The sequence below is a fragment of the Bemisia tabaci genome, chromosome 7 (genome assembly GCF_918797505.1).
Source record: "Bemisia tabaci chromosome 7, PGI_BMITA_v3".
Classification (NCBI taxonomy): Eukaryota; Metazoa; Arthropoda; class Insecta; order Hemiptera; family Aleyrodidae; genus Bemisia; species Bemisia tabaci.
In genome coordinates, this window is record NC_092799.1 from 7,728,898 (window position 1) to 7,734,897 (window position 6,000).

General features: G+C 39.0%; 1 long non-coding RNA gene across 1 annotated transcript; it reads right to left on the reverse strand.

Annotated features, from left to right (window-relative positions):
- Nucleotides 1-1,938: 1,938 nt before the first annotated feature.
- LOC109032728 (uncharacterized) lies at nt 1,939-5,541 on the reverse strand. Its single transcript, XR_011900237.1, has 3 exons — nt 5,119-5,541; nt 3,209-3,408; nt 1,939-2,256 (listed from the first exon to the last, which is right to left on the reverse strand). It is a non-coding gene; the product is annotated as an uncharacterized lncRNA (long non-coding RNA).
- Between the last annotated feature and the right edge of the window lie 459 nt (nt 5,542-6,000).

Below are 6,000 nucleotides of genomic sequence, written 5' to 3' on the forward strand. Positions count from 1 at the left end.
CGCCATGAGCCCTAATCCACGGGGGAGGGGGAGGGGGGATGGAACAAAATAGCACACTTACCAACGCTGACGCAGCTCCAGCTTCCTCTGCTCCATGCCGTTCTTGATTCTGCTAGAAAGCAGCTCTGCTCGTGAGACGGAAGTAGTGCCCACTAAAACTGATTAACGATTATAACCCTTATCTAGCAATGAGGCGAAGTAAAACGGTATCTTACCTTCGGTTGCGGGAACAGCAGCAGCAGCACCTGAAACAGAAAAAGAAAGAAAAAAAAAAAAAAAAAAAAAAAAATCCGACGATCCCGGTACGACGATCCTGGTACGACGATCCTGGTACGACGATCCTGGTACGACGATCCCGTTACGATGACGGCCTCCCCCAACCCCGGCTTCCGGCCCCCAGGTTCCTTTCCCACCTCCTCCCTTTTTTTTTTTTTTTTTTTTCCACTCGTGGTTTGCTGAGATCCTCCGGGGCGTAACGCCCCGGAGCCGCCGTCGCCGGCAGGGGCGCCCGCCGGGACCCCATAAGGGTCCGCTGGGCGCCCCCACCCCCAACCCCCCGCGAGGGGGGAAAAAGCCCCCCCTTGCGGGGGGGCAAAGACCCCCCTCGCGGGGGGTCGGGGGCAGGGACGCCCAACGGACCCACGGGGTCCCGGCGGGCGCCCCTGCCGGCGACGGCGGACCCCGGGACGTAACGCCCCGGAGGATCTCAGCAAGCCAGTCGCAGAAAAAAAAAAAAAAAAAAATCCTACGCCTCCCCCCGTGATTCTACACCGCGGCCCCTCCCCCCTGGGAAACCCTACTCCGCGATCCTACTTAAACCCTACGAACATCCCCCCTCTCCCCGGGAGCCCCCCTAGGAAACCCTAGCCCGCGATGCCGCACCAACCCCACGTACCCCCCTTTCCCCGGGACTCTCCCCCCTGGGAATCCTCAACCCGCGATACTTCCCAACCCTACGAACCCCCCTTCCCTGGGAACCTCCCCCCTCAGCGATTCCTCCCCCCAAGCCCGTTTCTTCAGCCGCATCTGAAACAAACAAGGCAAATCAAGAATTATTAGCATGATTAGCAACAGGTGACAAAACTGGCTTCTAAGTTTCTATTTAATCCCTCATCTACGTTGTTAAAAGTTCTGTTCTATGATCATCAGTGGCTTGGCGTGCTTTGCGATATATTGATTGTTATGCCACTTAAACCTATGGAAAAGGATCGATAAACAGGGTGTTCGTAGCGAACACCTTCATAATCGATTCTTTACCATAGGTTTGAATGGCATATCAATCGATATGTCGCAATTCATGCCACGCCACTGATTATTAAGCTGGACTTATGGATGCTAAAGAGAACTATTTGCATGCAACATACTTCCTTTTAGCGTGCATAGGTCCGATATCCATTTGTCCATTTATCTCTTGTCAAAATTCTAGTCAAGGCACCATGCCAAAATGTATCAAATTTTAGGTATTACTTTTTCAAATTAAAATTGCCGTTCCGTGTTGCTTTTTGACTATACCATGCAGCGTTAATTGCAGAAAAGTGGTAAAATAGTGCTGCATCCACACTATTTTGCGGGGGAAACGAGGCCAAAGAGAACTTTTTGATTTCTTTTTTTTCCGAACTTTTTGGCCTTGTTTTCCCAGCAAAATTGTGTGGACGCAGCACTATTGTACCATTTGGCCTATTTTACTATTAATTACTATTGTACCACCTTCTTACATACTGTCGCCCTTTTGACTTAAAGGCATATCTCAATTTCCACGTGAGCTCTATTTCGCATATAAAACCATGCTTTTTGAGGCTCATGCGGAAATCGAGATACGCCCTTACGCCAGAGGAGCGACAATGCGTCCGGGCTACGTTTCTTTGAGGTTTTATTTTTCTCGATAATTTCAAGTTTGCATTCATCTGTAGAGGTAACTGAACTGCATCACGCGAAAAGAAACTAATTTTTCTGGCTCACTTAGAAAAATTTATGGCATTTATGTCTTTGCTACAATAAACCGAAAAAGCTGACTCCTTTCTACATGATTCAGTCTAATTACTTTCAGTTGAATGCAGTATTGTTCGATAGTATCACAAGAGAGCCATGCAGAACTGAAAGGAATTGCAAATACTTTTCATCTCTTTCAACAACTGAGGGCATTCAAGTTAAGGATACGATAGAACAAATAGGTGCACATTTTGGAGGGCACTACTTCCGTCTTCAATGGCTCATCATGCGGAGCATTTTCTTCGTTTTTTGCAGGCCTGAAACAAACTAAGAATAAAAAAAAAGAATGATTAGTTGGAGCTTAACCTAACTTGAAAATAAAAAATTTATTAGAGAATTAGTTTTGTTCATGTAAAATCAGCTATGTTTTTTGACTTGTGCCATAGCTCCAATAATGGGGTTCTCATGTACGTAAATATAATAAATAAATAAATAAAATAAATTTGATAAAGCTGATACCCATCTCTTATTCTAATGCAAAATTAATAATTTATTTGGAATGTAATGAAGCTAATTTTTACTTTTGTCTTTTCTTTCGCTATTTGGATAATTCGTCGCTTGGCTTACAGAAGGGCGTAACTACACATTGAGATGAGCCCGGAAAAGCATTGAATTGTGTCAGGGTTCACTGCAGAGTGTAGTTACGCCCTTATGTCAGGTAGGCGATGATGTGAGCGACTAATAAAAGTCATTTTAAAGTGATTATAAATGATAAAAAAGTGATAAGTGATTAAAAATGTCTTAGTATTTCCTGCTAAATTATGCGAAAATCTATGTTAAGGCGATTCGATGGACGCCATATTTTGTGTCAGAACGGCATGCAATATATCGCATCAATTGGTTCCATTTTTTCAGCTACTCGTCATTTTTCTCCAATTTTGAGATCGCAATTTTGTTGTCAGGAGACTAAAGCACTCACTTACCAATTTTAACAAAGAAATTCAACGTAATAAAGGCGTGGTTTTTTCGGAGAGAAAACATCGCATTCGATACTGATATCGAAACTGCACTCGAATGCGATATTTTCTCTCTAAAAAAACCACGCCTTTATTACGTTGAATTTCTTTGTTAAAATTGGTAAGTGAGTGCTTTAGTCTCCTGACAACAAAATTGCGATCTCAAAATTGGAGAAAAATGACGAGTAGCTGAAAAAATGGAACCAATTGATGCGATATATCGCATGCCGTTCTGACACAAAATATGGCGTCCATCGAATCACCTTAATATTTGCAACACTAAAAATAATGAATGTGAAATTCAATGATCAAAATGCGTGTAAAATTGCTTTCACTGTGAGCGTGCTAAATTATGCGAAAATCTATGTTTATATTTGCAACACTAAAAATAATTAATGTGAAATTCAATAATCAAAATGCGAGTAAAACAGCTTTCACTGTGAGCGCTTCGTTTCTTGCCGATCTGAAAAAAAAAGATAAACAAAAGAAAATTAGGTAGTTTGAGGTTTACGGAATATAAAACGGAAAATGAAACTAAGCTGAACAGTTTGAAAAACTGTTTTTCCTATCAGTCTGAAGCTATGGAAAAAGAGGAAAAGTAGTTTAAAGTATACAAGAAAAAACACTAAATAAAACAAGGTCTTTTTACTGTGTTTGTTTCATACTAATCTGATAAAAAATAAATGAAAGTAAAACACAGAGACTAGAGTTAATACTTTGTAGTTCTCTATATTTTGAATAAAGAAAAAAGAAAAGAAAAAAAAAACACACACAGAGTACCTAAGACTAGTTTGTCATTCGAGAGATTAATAATTTGGAGCTATAAATTCTGAAAAAACACGTACGTGCATAGGGAAACTAATGGCACATACGTTGTTTTTAAACCGGGCCAGAAATTAAAGTTGCAAATTACAAAATGCAGTCCAATTTTCCTTGTGATTAAAATGCTGAAAATCATCTAACCGCATCTCTCGTAAATTCTGAAAAGATTCATACAAATGAGAAAGAAAAGTAACTGTGAAGCTTTTGAAGAGGGGAAATATACGGCTTAAGGTGATTCGATGGACGCCATATTTTGTGTCAGAACGGCATGCGATATATCGCATCAATTGGTTCCATTTTTTCAGCTACTAGCTCGTCATTTTTCTCCAATATTGAGATCATATTTCTTAATACTTTTGTAGTAGGCGAAATCTTGAATAAAACTTAAAAAAATTGAGATCGCAATTCTGTTGTCAGGAGACTGAAGCACTCACTTACCAATTTTAACAAAGAAATTCAACGTAATAAAGGCGTGGTTTTTTCAGAGGGAAAATATCGCATTCGAGTGCAGTTTCGATATCAGTATCGAATGCGATGTTTTCTCTCTGAAAAAACCACGCCTTTAATACGTTGAATTTCTTTGTTAAAATTGGTAAGTGAGTGCTTTATTAGTCTCCTGACAACAGAATTGCGATCTCAAATTTGGAGAAAAATGACGAGTAGCTGAAAAAATAGAACCAATTGATGCGATATATCGCATGCCGTTCTGACACGAAATATGGCGTCCATCGAATGACCTAAGAAGAGTTTAACAGTTAACAGTCTTTACAGTTTAAAAACTTTATTTTCGATTTTTAAAATTTAATTTTTTTTTAATTTCAAAAATTTTATCTTTAAATTTTAGAAATAAAATTTTTACCTTTTAAATTTTAAAATTTTTATTTTTCAATTTGATTTTTATGTTAATGTTTTACATCATTTTTAACAATTTTTTCAGACTCAATAGATCAATAGTGTATATATACTATAAACATAGTAGTAGTGAGTATATAGTGAGTAGTATAGTAAGTAAATCAGTATAGTAAGTATAGTAAGTACAGTAAGTAAATAAGTATAGTATGAGTAGTAAGTAAGTATATAGTTGTGGTAGTAGTAATATATGTGTACTATTGACCTATTGAGTATGAATAGATTGGAAAAATGATGTGAAACATTAAAATAAAAATCAAATTGAAAAGTTAAAATCTTAAAATTTATAAAGTAAAAATTTAAATCTAAAATTTGAAAGATAAAAATTTTGAAATGAAAAAAAAATTAAAAAATAAGTTTTTAAATTGTAGAGGATATAATTTTAAACATTAAATTTTGTGACAGTAGAAGTTATGAATAAGATATCATACGGTGTACTCACGGATTAGAACCTGCAGTATAAGTGTTGCAATTCCAGTATCCGACTGCACTACACCACTACACCACTACAACACAAACACAACATCACTGACCCACTGGCCTGCTCACCCATTGAACTACTTCACTTGCTGAACCCAAACTGACTGAAATTAGGGGTTGGGGTTTCCCTTTTATAAGCTCGTATCCTGTTTGTCTGTATCCACCACAAACGATCCCATCCCCCCTCCCTTGCTGACCCCTCTCGCAATTAGGGTGTATTCCAGAAACTTTTTCCTGTTTTCCAGTGGCGGGAAACCCGAACTTTACGGATTTTAGGAAGGGGTGCAGCATCCCATCGTAAACATCATTAGTCAGGTGGTGCGTAGGGAGGGGTCCTTTGTTCCACTGCGAGGTGGATGATGGACCTCACGTGCGTCATTGTAATCAGGACATGGAATTCCCTGTTTTTTTTCTTTGGCGGTCCGGTCAGGGAACCTCCGGGCTGCGAAACAATGAAAGAGGGTTAACTTTTGTAAACAGGAAAAAGAACACGGAAATAAATTATTTCGGAGACGTCCGTTATAGTGAAACAGCAAAAAATACTGAACTACAAAAAAGAGAGGGGGGGGGGGGCAAAGAACAGAAAAAGTCTCTAAGTGAACTGCGTAGTGCGTAGTTCCACAAACAAAAGCGGTGCGTATCACGATAATATTAATATTATTTTTTGGTAAGGTATGGTATGAATATTTTTCCTTGAAATATTTAGATAGTTTTGATGAAATCGCGATTAAAATTCATAGGCAAATGGAGAATTCGCAGGTGTCTGATATTTTATGAATTTCGTGTTTAAGTGGAAACTACTAACATGTCGGACTCAGGGCTGCCACATTCGGGAATACCGGGA